Genomic DNA, 13,361 nt, shown 5'->3' on the forward strand with positions numbered 1-13,361 from the left:
TCTCAGGACTCAGAACCTATCTCACTGACCCCACTGCAGAAACTCTCATTCATGCCTTTGTTTTGGTACCTGGCCTACGCACGAGTCATCACACACACCAGACCTTGGGACCACATCACCCCCACTCTCATCAAAATCCACTGGCTCCCAGTTCAATACAGGATCATCTTCAAATTGCTCATGCTCACCTATAAAGCACTCAATGGACTGGCGACCACATACCTTACGGACCTCATGCACCCCTACACTCATAGCAACGAGATGTTGGGGTGCTGTGGGTGCTGCCACCCCCCATAAGAAATGCCATTTTTTTAAAGTAATTAATTTTGTCTATATATGTGTATATATATATAGTACCAGTTAAAAGTTTGGACATCCCAGGGTTTTTCTGTAATCCCAGGGTTTTTCTGTTTTTCTGTAATAACTAGGTAATGTCATTTACACCCCCAACTCATCCACATGCTGTTGAATGGACACACATCCAGGAGTATCAGACCTCCTTCAGCACCTATCTGCAGATCTAGGTACTCTTGCATGTTGATACTCAACATTCTCACCCCAATTAGTACCAATAATCACCTTATACCAATTATTATCTCTCCATATAACCAACATTTCACTCTGGTTAAGAGGAATAGCCCTTAATGGAATACCTGGCCTTGATGTAAATGGAGCATGCGTACAAACCCAACAACTACTTTGATTGACTACGACTACTGTGGCATAGTGTAGCGAGAGAGCTAGAAACGTATTGACGCCCGAGTGTCCCTCATCCTTCTGATTCATCTCTGTGTTAGAAATGGAAACACCACCCACATACTGTATTTGGAGGAAGCTCACAAGGAAAATAATTTCAAACATCTTTCACTTGTCTGCAAGACAATAATATTCAATAGTCCTTGTCGTGGAAATTTCCTCTATTTACCAAATCATGAGAGCAAACCACACACAAGTCAGAGTTAGTTATCACAAAAGTCCATCTTTAATTATATGAGCTCTATCACAACCCTGTGACTCTCAGATCAATTCAGTGTCTATCAATGAATTCTCTGAGAGTCCCTTACACATTGCAACTGAGATCCTTTATAGCAGAGACACACATATCCAGACAGCATAGGCATAATTTATCGTTCAGCTTTGTCTCCTAAACTATGTTATTTTCTCAAACTCAGAACCATAAACCAATCCTCCATATCAACAGGCATATATCAAATCCATCCTATCTTGACAAGATCACAGAGTCACACTGACTGGCACACAGACATTGTGGAGCCAAAAGATACACGCTTGACCTCTCCCCGGCCCAAGCAAATTAGTCTTGACATAGAACAGATACTGCAACGCCGCCACAGTATTATACAAACACATTCTGATGAGAAGTAACTTACAAACATATGATGAATATAAAACATCTTACCTATATTCCCAACTAATTCTGATTATTCCCCAACATCCTATTGTCAAGAGCTGGTGTAACTGAGTCAGGTTTGTAGGCCTTGCTCGCACTTTTTCAGTTCTGCCCACAAATTTTTTATAGGATTGAGGTCAGGGCTTTGTTATGGCCACTCCAATACCTTGACTTTGCTGTCCTTAAGTCATTTTGCCACAACTTTGGAAGTATGTTTGGGATCATTGTCCATTTGGAAGATCCATTTGCGACCAAGCTCTAACTTCCTGACTGATGTCTTGAGATGTTGCTTCAATGTATCCACATATTTTTCCTTCCTCATGAAGCCATCTATTTTGTGAAGTGCACCAGTCCCTCCTGCAGCAAAGCACCCCTACAACATGATGCTGCCACCCCCGTGCTTCACGGTTGGGATGGTGTTCTTCGGCTTGCAAGCCTCCCCCTTTTCCCTCCAAACAAAACAATGGTCATCATGGCCAAACAGTTCTATTTTTGTTTCATCCGACCAGAGAACACTTCTCCAAAAAGTAAGATATTTTCCCCATGTGCAGTTGCAAACCGTAGTCTGTCTTTTTTATGGCGGTTTTGGAGCAGTGGCTTCTTCCTTGTTGAGCTGCCTTTCAGGATATGTCGATATAGGACTCATTTTTACTGTGGATATAGATCATTTTGTACCTGTTTTCTCCAGCATCTGGTCCTTTGCTGTTGTTCTGGGATTGATTTGCACTTTTCGCACCAAAGTACGTTAATCTCTAGGTGACCAAACGCGTCTCCTTCCTGAGCGGTATGACGGCTGCGTGGTCCCATGGTGTTTATACTTTCGTTCTATTGTTTGTACAGATGAACGTGGTACCTTCAGGCATTTGGAAATTGCTCCCAAGGATGAACCAGACTTGTGGAGGTCTACAATTTTTTCTGAGGTCTTGACTGATTTCTTTTGACATCCCATGATGTGAATCAAACTGGCACTGAGTTTGAAGGTAGGCCTTGAAATACATCCACAGGTACACCTCCAATTGACTCAAATTATATCAATTAGCCTATTAGAAGCTTCTAAAGCCATGATATAATTTTCTGGAATTTTCCAAGCTGTTAAAGGCACAGTCAACTTAGTGTATGTAAACTTCTGAAGCACTGGAATTGGGATGAATAATAAGTGAAATAAGTAAACAATTGTTGGAAAAATTACTTGTGTCATGCACAAAGTAGATGTCCTAATTGTGTGGAGTGGTTGAAAAACGAGTTTTAATGACTTCAACCTAAGTGTATGTAAACTTCCGACTTCAACTGTCCTTTTGAGGACTCAAACCTCTATTATCTTCTAGAACACAAATTGTTTCTGTACGGCCTGTTAGTTTACCTCCACAGCATCTAGAAAACTCTGCTGCTGAGCCGGAGAGAGCTTCTTAAATTTCTGCATTAGCATTGTGTCATTGGGGCTGTTGTCTTGATTCCATTTTCCCTTAGACGTACCCTACTTCTCCTGGCCACTTCTCATAAAATCACATTTTCTTTTCCAACATACTCATTACCAGTGAACAGAAATCCCGCAGTAATGACATACACCAGGCTCCTTTTTTGCTGAACGAATAATGTTGTTGGTTTCTCTCTGATCCTGCACAACTCTGATACCCACGTCTCGTGGATGCTTAAAAGTTTTTGACCATTCATCAAACTGCTTTGGAGATGCTGATGTACAGTGGGGCAAAAAAGTATTTAGTCAGCCACCAATTGTGCAAGTTCTCCCACTTAAAAAGATGAGAGAGGCCTGTAATTTTCATCATAGGTACACTTCAACTATGACAGACAAAATGAGAAAAAAAATCCAGAAAATCACAATGTAGGATTTTTAATTTATTTATTTGCAAATTATGGTGGAAAATAAGTATTTGGTCACCTACAAACAATAAAGATTTCTGGCTCTCACAGACCTGTAACTTCTTCTTTAAGAGGCTCCTCTGTCCTCCACTCATTACCTGTATTAATGGCACCTGTTTGAACTTGTTATCAGTATAAAAGACACCTGTCCACAACCTCAAACAGTCACACTCCAAACCCCACTACGGCCAAAACCAAAGAGCTGTCAAAGGACACCAGAAACAAAATTGTAGACCTGCACCAGGCTGGGAAGAGTGAATCTGCAATAGGTAAGCAGCTTGGTTTGAAGAAATCAACTGTGGGAGCAATTATTAGGAAATGGAAGACATACAAGACCACTGATAATCTCCCTCGATCTGAGGCTCCACGCAAGATCTCACCCCGTGGGCTCAAAATGATCACAAGAACGGTGAGCAAAAATCCCAGAACCACACGCGGGGACCTAGTGAATGACCTGCAGAGAACTGGGACCAAAGTAACAAAGCCTACCATCAGTAACACACTACGCCGCCAGGGACTCAAATCCTGCAGGTCCAGACGTGTCCCCCTGCTTAAGCCAGTACATGTCCAGGCCCGTCTGAAGTTTGCTAGAGAGCATTTGGATGATCCAGAAGAAGATTGGGAGAATGTCATATGGTCAGATGAAACCAAAATATAACTTTTTGGTAAAAACTCAACTCGTCGTGTTTGGAGGACAAAGAATGCTGAGTTGCATCCAAAGAACACCATACCTACTGTGAAGCATGGGGGTGGAAACATCATGCTTTGGGGCTGTTTTTCTGCAAAGGGACCAGGACGACTGATCCGTGTAAAGGAAATAATTAATGGGGCCATGTATCGTGAGATTTTGTGTGAAAACCTCCTTCCATCAGCAAGGGCATTGAAGATGAAACGTGGCTGGGTCTTTCAGCATGACAATGATCCCAAACACACCGCCCGGGCAACGAAGGAGTGGCTTCGTAAGAAGCATTTCAAGGTCCTGGAGTGGCCTAGCCAGTCTCCAGATCTCAACCCCATAGAAAATCGTTGTAGGGAGTTGAAAGTCCGTGTTGCCCAGCAACAGCCCCAAAACATCACTGCTCTAGAGGAGATCTGCATGGAGGAATGGGCCAAAATACCAGCAACAGTGTTTGAAAACCTTGTGAAGACTTACAGAAAATGTTTGACCTCTGTCATTGCCAACAAAGGTATATAACAAAGTATTGAGATAAACTTTTGTTATTGACCAAATACTTATTTTCCACCATAATTTGCAAATAAATTCATAAAAAATCCTACAATGTGATTTTCTGGATTTTTTCCCCTCATTTTGTCTGTCATAGTTGAAGTGTACAGGCCTCTCTCATCTTTTTAAGTGGGAGAACTTGCACAATTGGTGGCTGACTAAATACTTTTTTGCCCCACTATGTGTGATTACTGTCACTAGAGGTTTATCTTTACTACCTTTTACAGCCTTTGTTCTGTTTTGCCTAAGACATCGTTTTTCACTGCTGTCAGTATCCATTGACTAAAGGCCAGGCAGTACTGACCAGATCTGTGCTGCACAACTCAACGCGAGGATAGATAGAGGGAACAGAGAGGCTACAGGTGGGGGTCACATCTGACTTTTTCACCCCCATGTCTCCTCCTCTACTTTGCAATGGTTCTTTATATCACTGGACAGTGAGTTTAAAATCTGTTTCATGTTCACATGCGGAAGAGCTGTTCCGTGTTTTTTTCACTTAACAATGACATTACATTAAAGTCAAAAGTTGTATAATATATATCTCTATGTTTATATATTTATTTAACCCCAATATACATATATATTTATGTAACCCCCTTTGTGGACTCAAACCTCTATTATCCTCTAGAACACAAATTGTTTATGTAGGGCCTTGTTACCCATAAAACTTATGTTCACGTCAAAGATTGTTGAACGCTTTAAAGGCTTACATTTACCGCACGTGTAAAAATTGCTACTCAACTAGCAACTCACTTCTATGCAACAAGAAGGTTTAACAAAAACAGAGGCCTAAAACCCTTTAATAGTGGACTCGAACCCCTAAGAGGACTTGAACCCCTAACCGAGCAAACAAAGAACTAAACTCTGTAATAAAAAAAAAGGACTTGAACCCTTGTATATAACAGATACATATCACTCATGGCATGCATTATTTTAATCTGATTTGGTTCTTTTAAAAGGATATTGGTCTAGACTCACCCAGCAATTCTGCCATCAATCAGGAGATTAAGAGTTGACTCCCCAAAGTGGGTTACGCGCAGCCTTCTCTCTTTCCTCTGGATCAACACACAGTTGATACGTTTCCCTGTTGTTGTTCAGTCCAATTTAGTCTGTCATCATGTTTAGTGTTCTCCCTGGTTAGTCTGTCGTCATGTTTAGTGTTCTCCGTGGTTAGTCTGTCATCATGTTTAGTGTTCTCAATGGTTAGTCTGTCATCATGTTTAGTGTTCTCCATGGTTAGTCTGTCATCATGTTTAGTGTTCTCCATGGTTAGTCTGTCATCAGGTTTAGTGTTCTCCATGGTTAGTCTGTCATCATGGTTAGTGTTCTTAATGGTTAGTCTGTCATCATGTTTAGTGTTCTCCATGGTTAATCTGTCATCAGGTTTAGTGTTCTCCATGGTTAGTCTGTCATCATGTATAGTGTTCTCACTGGTTAGTCTGTCATCATGTTTAGTGTTCTCCATGGTTAGTCTGTCATCATGTTTAGTGTTCTCCATGGTTAGTCTGTCATCATGGTTAGTGTTCTTAATGGTTAGTCTGTCATCATGTTTAGTGTTCTCCATGGTTAGTCTGTCATCATGTTTAGTGTTCTCCATGGTTAGTCTGTCATCAGGTTTAGTGTTCTCCATGGTTAGTCTGTCATCATGGTTAGTGTTCTTAATGGTTAGTCTGTCATCATGTTTAGTGTTCTCCATGGTTAATCTGTCATCAGGTTTAGTGTTCTCCATGGTTAGTCTGTCATCATGTATAGTGTTCTCACTGGTTAGTCTGTCATCATGTTTAGTGTTCTCCATGGTTAGTCTGTCATCATGTTTAGTGTTCTCCATGGTTAGTCTGTCATCATGGTTAGTGTTCTTAATGGTTAGTCTGTCATCATGTTTAGTGTTCTCCATGGTTAACCTGTCATCATGGTTAGTGTTCTCCATGGTTAGTCTGTCATCAGGTTTAGTGTTCTCCATGGTTAGTCTGTCATCATGTTTAATGTTCTCCATGGTTAGTCTGTCATCAGGTTTAGTGTTCTCCATGGTTAGTCTGTCATCATGTTTAGTGTTCTCCCTGGTTAGTCTGTCATCATGGTTAGTCATCTCAATGGTTAGTCTGTCATCATGTTTAGTGTTCTCCCTGGTTAGTCTGTCATCATGGTTAGTGTTCTTAATGGTTAGTCTGTCATCATGTTTAGTGTTCTCCATGGTTAATCTGTCATCATGTTTAGTGTTCTCCATGGTTAGTCTGTCATCAGGTTTAGTGTTCTCCATGGTTAGTCTGTCATCATGTTTAGTGTTCTCCATGGTTAGTCTGTCATCATGTTTAGTGTTCTCCCTGGTTAGTCTGTCATCATGTTTAGTGTTCTTAATGGTTAGTCTGTCATCATGTTTAGTGTTCTTAATGGTTAGTCTGTCATCATGTTTAGTGTTCTCCCTGGTTAGTCTGTCATCATGGTTAGTGTTCTCAATGGTTAGTCTGTCATCATGGTTAGTGTTCTCCCTGGTTAGTCTGTCATCATGGTTAGTGTTCTTAATGGTTAGTCTGTCATCATGTTTAGTGTTCTCCCTGGTTAGTCTGTCATCATGGTTAGTGTTCTCAATGGTTAGTCTGTCATCATGGTTAGTGTTCTCCCTGGTTAGTCTGTCATCATGTTTAGTGTTCTTAATGGTTAGTCTGTCATCATGTTTAGTGTTCTCCCTGGTTAGTCTGTCATCATGGTTAGTGTTCTTAATGGTTAGTCTGTCATCATGTTTAGTGTTCTCCCTGGTTAGTCTGTCATCATGGTTAGTGTTCTCAATGGTTAGTCTGTCATCATGTTTAGTGTTCTCCATGGTTAGTCTGTCATCATGTTTAGTGTTCTCCATGGTTAGTCTGTCATCATGGTTAGTGTTCTTAATGGTTAGTCTGTCATCATGGTTAGTGTTCTTAATGGTTAGTCTGTCATCATGTTTAGTGTTCTCCATGGTTAATCTGTCATCAGGTTTAGTGTTCTCCATGGTTAGTCTGTCATCATGTATAGTGTTCTCACTGGTTAGTCTGTCATCATGTTTAGTGTTCTCCATGGTTAGTCTGTCATCATGTTTAGTGTTCTCCATGGTTAGTCTGTCATCATGGTTAGTGTTCTTAATGGTTAGTCTGTCATCATGTTTAGTGTTCTCCATGGTTAATCTGTCATCATGGTTAGTGTTCTCCATGGTTAGTCTGTCATCAGGTTTAGTGTTCTCCATGGTTAGTCTGTCATCATGTTTAATGTTCTCCATGGTTAGTCTGTCATCAGGTTTAGTGTTCTCCATGGTTAGTCTGTCATCATGTTTAGTGTTCTCCCTGGTTAGTCTGTCATCATGGTTAGTCATCTCAATGGTTAGTCTGTCATCATGTTTAGTGTTCTCCCTGGTTAGTCTGTCATCAGGTTTAGTGTTCTCCCTGGTTAGTCTGTCATCATGGTTAGTGTTCTTAATGGTTAGTCTGTCATCATGTTTAGTGTTCTCCATGGTTAATCTGTCATCATGTTTAGTGTTCTCCATGGTTAGTCTGTCATCAGGTTTAGTGTTCTCCATGGTTAGTCTGTCATCATGTTTAGTGTTCTCCATGGTTAGTCTGTCATCATGTTTAGTGTTCTCCCTGGTTAGTCTGTCATCATGTTTAGTGTTCTTAATGGTTAGTCTGTCATCATGTTTAGTGTTCTTAATGGTTAGTCTGTCATCATGTTTAGTGTTCTCCCTGGTTAGTCTGTCATCATGGTTAGTGTTCTCAATGGTTAGTCTGTCATCATGGTTAGTGTTCTCCCTGGTTAGTCTGTCATCATGGTTAGTGTTCTTAATGGTTAGTCTGTCATCATGTTTAGTGTTCTCCCTGGTTAGTCTGTCATCATGGTTAGTGTTCTCAATGGTTAGTCTGTCATCATGGTTAGTGTTCTCCCTGGTTAGTCTGTCATCATGTTTAGTGTTCTTAATGGTTAGTCTGTCATCATGTTTAGTGTTCTCCCTGGTTAGTCTGTCATCATGGTTAGTGTTCTTAATGGTTAGTCTGTCATCATGTTTAGTGTTCTCCCTGGTTAGTCTGTCATCATGGTTAGTGTTCTTAATGGTTAGTCTGTCATCATGTTTAGTGTTCTCCCTGGTTAGTCTGTCATCATGGTTAGTGTTCTCAATGGTTTGTCTACTTTTATATACTGACGTATTTTGTGTGATTGTATTGCTTTTTATCCTGCTGATTTTCTTGTGTATGTAAAGTGACTGAGTGTTGTGAAAAACAATGAAAATTATTATTATTACTTCATGTCAAAGATGTGTCATAAGGGAACCTCTCTCTCTCCCCCTTTAGTTCACTCTGAACCACTGTGCCGCTTAAAACCCTAAACTTGCACTTCCTCCCCCTTTCTTTCCACTGCCGCCTGCCTGCCTGTCGTCTACCTTTTTAGTTTCCCCGAAAACCGTGATATTAGGTTCTCAAAACATATCAAAAAGGCAATTGTTTCAAAAAGGTAACACGTTTGACTGAGTGCACTACTTCCACATGGTACAGGAACTGAAACATAGTCAAAAGGAAACTATTTTATAGATGTTGTTGTTCCAGGAACTGGTACCACAAAACACATGAGCTGTGATTATAGTTCACTGTGGTGCTTGAGCAGCAAACAAACCGTATCAATGACATCACAAATATTAGGACTGAATTTGACCGAGTTTAAAAGGTTATTTAATATATTCTTAGTGTTTTCAAATTGGTGTACACACCAACTGATTTTTTCTGAGAAAAATAATACTGAATCTATATTAAAACCAGAGTTTTGCCATTTGCACTGAAGATATGACTTTGAATAGGTCTCTCGTAAAACCACTCTTTCCTACCTCATCTCTCAATTTTTCTGTTTGGTGGAAGAAATGGGGTCACCACAGCACACTACACAGCCAGCCGCTAACCTGACACACTGACACAGTCAGACACAGCTGAAATCAAAGGGGATGACAAGCTCTATCTAGATATGAAACAATATCAATACCTACAAATGTGTTATTTGCATACATGTCTGCTACAGTTTCTTATCATTCCAGTCATCTGTAATCACCTGAACCCTGTTTAATCTGGCACAGGAGCTGATATCCTTGCTATCAATTCTATTCTGAGTAATTGCTACATTATCAGAGTAATTATGCCTATGTCTCCAATCATCAATTTGGCACAGTTGTACACCCACAGACATGGTGTGTATGTGTGAGTTTGGCCACAGGGGTGTAGGTTGTGCTCTGCTATAGCCTTTGTGTGACAGAGATAAGTTTGTAGCGTCTACAACGTATCCATATAGATACATTTCTATATATGGTCTGATCTAGATGTGTGTGTTGAGGATGTTGTAGCATGTGGTCCCTATAGTGTGTGTGTTTGTGAGTGTGTATGTGGTACAGGCATATAACCTTCTCACATTGTCTGCTGCACCTTTGTCGGTTTCCTGTGTCTCTTTGCCTGAGGCCTTTTAAGCTTAAAGCGATGGTTTCATATTTGGGCTCCTGAGTGGTGAAGTGGTCTAAGGCACTGCATCGCAGTGCAAGAGGTGTCACTCCAGTCCCTGGTTTGAGTCCAGGCTGTATCACGTCTGGCAGTGATTGGGAGTCTCATAGGGTGGTGCACAATTGGCCCAGGGTAGGCCGTCATTGTAAATTAGAATTTGTTATTAACTGACTTGCCTAGTTAAAATACTAGTAGTACTCAGTGCTTGACTTGACTTGTGGTGCACCTGCACCCAAATATAAACGGTACCTTGGCATTTTTCCTATTTTGTTGCATTACAACCTGGGGCCTGTTGCACAAAACTAGGATAAGGGATTAAGCCAGGATATCTTGGTGATCCTGGCTCAATTGATCCGTAATCCGGTTGCACTAAAGATGGATAGGGGGCAGGAGGATATGTTATGGTATAAATTACCATGGAGATTTATTCTGTGGAGCTAGCCTGCTCCAGACCAGGCTAAATTCCAGGATCTATTTAATCTCATCCCTAATGTCAGTCAGCAGTCACCACAAATGGAAACCAATAGTTATTTCACTGCTCACTATACATTGTTATCACATATAACTAGACCCACTGTTATTTAAACGTTTGTGATCATTAATTTCAATGATTTTGGATAAAAAATGATTTTTAGATGATGTTGCTATCATTAGATAATTTACAGTTTCCCATAGACTATAAGGCTATATATAAAATGCTAGAATATTAGGGCCACAGAGGGGAAAAAAACACAAGTCATAATATTGTAAGCAGTTGTTTTAAAGGAGGACAGTTGTTAAAATGACAGATGTGGGGCATTTCGTGAAATTGTACTTCAGTATGGTTTCATAAACAAAGACATGCTGATGTGCCAGAATATTAAGTATCACATTGTCATAAGTATCAAAACTGTAAAAACAATATGTAGCTTTTCTGCCGAAAGAACCAGCCTCATAAATTTATGACTTTATCCTTTTTCTTCAGTGTGGCCCTAGTACTCTGTCATATAAACAAATACACATTCCATATGAATATAAAAACACAATGTGTAACATTATGTTCCTTTATTGAATAAGGACAAAACAAAGCAGGTAAACCATCAGCTCCTTTCAAAACTGAAGTCACAGTGACTCTACAAGATGGAAAGCACAGAATCTAAGCATATTATACAAAATGATACATATACAGACCTTTGAATGTGTATAACACACCCTGCATGTCTGCACATTAAAATAAATGCAGGACAAATCCATACACATCAACTGAACAGACAAATGAATGGATGCAGTAGCCTCCCTGCAGCCTTGTATTACACACAGTATACCGCACAAACATCATAAGAGGCCAAATTCGTCAAAAAACGAACCCAAAAAAAACCAAATTCCTCTGCCACCGCAGGACATATTTAACCAAAATTGAAAGCACACATACTAACTAAAATAATTCAACACATATTGGTCCCTCAGCAGCCGACCACTGTCGTCATCAGGGAAGATTGCCGGATTGTCCCAGTCCATGGCTGGTGGCACTCTGGGGGCCCTCTCCTTCCTCAGGCAGGCCACATTGTGAAGGACAGCACAAGCCACAGTAATATCACATGCCCTAACAGGGCTGACCCTTAATTTGTGAAGGCAGTGAAAGCGTGCCTTCAGGAGGCCAAAGGTCATTTCAACTCTGGCCCTGGTCCTGGCATGGGCATGGTTGTAGGCCTGCTGTGCTTCCTGGGGGTCTGTGAAAGGTGTCAGGAGAAAAGGCTGGCAGCCATACCCCCTGTCTCCCAGCAACACACCAGAGAATTCACCTGTCAACACAAAATCTCATCATTACTACCTCATAAACACAGTGATATTCTTGACACAGCCATGATGGTTATAAATAGGGGTTGTGTGGCTTACCTTGTGATAGGCACTGATAGATTTCAGAGGCCCGAAAGATTCTGGAGTCATGGACTGAGCCAGGCCATTTTGCCACAACATTGCTGATCACACAGTCAGCATTGCAGACCATCTGAAATCATAAGATGAGGAATATTACACCAATCAATGCACATCACTGGCAATGCAGAGTGTTCGTCAATGGACAATATCAAAAAGTTATGTTCACCTGAACATTAATGCTGTGAAAGGATTTCCTATTCACAAAATCGGCCTCATGGGCACCTGAGGGGGCTTTTATCCTTATGTGTGTGCAGTCCACTGCACCAATGACATTGGGGAAACCTGTCACACAAAGTAATGAGTATCCTACTATGTGTTAACAGTTGTCCTGTAATTTGTAGATCCTCTTACCTGCAATCCTATAGAACTCCTCTTTGATGTCACAGAGTCTTCTGTGGCCAGGGAAGGAGATGAAGACATCTGCTAATGCTTTGATAGCCAGACACACACTCCTTATTGTGCGGCAAATTGTGGCCTTGTTCAGCTGTTCTGCATCCCCCACTGAGTACAGGAAGGCTCCACTAGCAAAAAAGCGCAAGGCCACACAAACCATTTGCTCCACACTCAGTGCATGGCTCCGTGCAGTGCGGTGCTTAATCCTGGGACCCAGTAGTCTGCATAGATACCTGATGCCATCTGCAGAAAACCTGTATCTTTCATATAGATGGTCATCAGGGAAGGCCAGTGGGTCCAACCGGTCCCTGAAGACCCTTTCTCACCTGAAGGCTCTCCTCAGCACAAGTGCTTCTTCATCCACCACATCTCGCACGAATGGGCATGCCATTGTCAGAGCAGAAAGGAACACACAATTTTGGGCCTTCATATAGGCTAGTGGCCATACCTGGTGCTGGGGGGGGTGGGCAAAAGAGGGCGATGCCTTATAACGATGACTTGGTTGTACTGATTGCTGGGAAAATAAAAAAAACCTTAGAAAGATGCCACCGTCCTGTGTGCTCACAATAAGAGCTCATATGTCATGGCTCACTTGACTTTACGAGAATATACCTAATTTTTATTTTGAGCTGTGTCATCTTCTTGGAGCTGGGGGAGGAAAGAAAAATAATGATTAATACATTTGTGTTACAGTTAGCATACAGTGTACATTGAAGGCATATCTCACCTCCCTCTCAAGTTTTTTTATTTCAAGGTCCAGTTTCCTAATTGTCCTCTTTTTTATTTCGAACTCCAGTGCAAGATTTTCCATCTTTTTCTTCTTGTACTGAATGTCTATGTCTGCCAGTTCTATTTGGCACCGGAGGTGGTTGCCATACAACTTTCTGATAGCTTGTGAGCTCTGTGAACACAATACAATTAGCGCAGCTGGAATTTGGCAGGATGTGGTGTCCTTTTATTAATACGCACTATGTTGCCAGGCTGGTTTTCCCACTGTATAGCATCTGGGTCCTGTAAAAGAAATTAGATTTTTTGATTTTGATGA

This window comes from Oncorhynchus clarkii, chromosome 2, assembly GCF_045791955.1.
Source record: "Oncorhynchus clarkii lewisi isolate Uvic-CL-2024 chromosome 2, UVic_Ocla_1.0, whole genome shotgun sequence".
Lineage (NCBI taxonomy): Eukaryota > Metazoa > Chordata > Actinopteri > Salmoniformes > Salmonidae > Oncorhynchus > Oncorhynchus clarkii.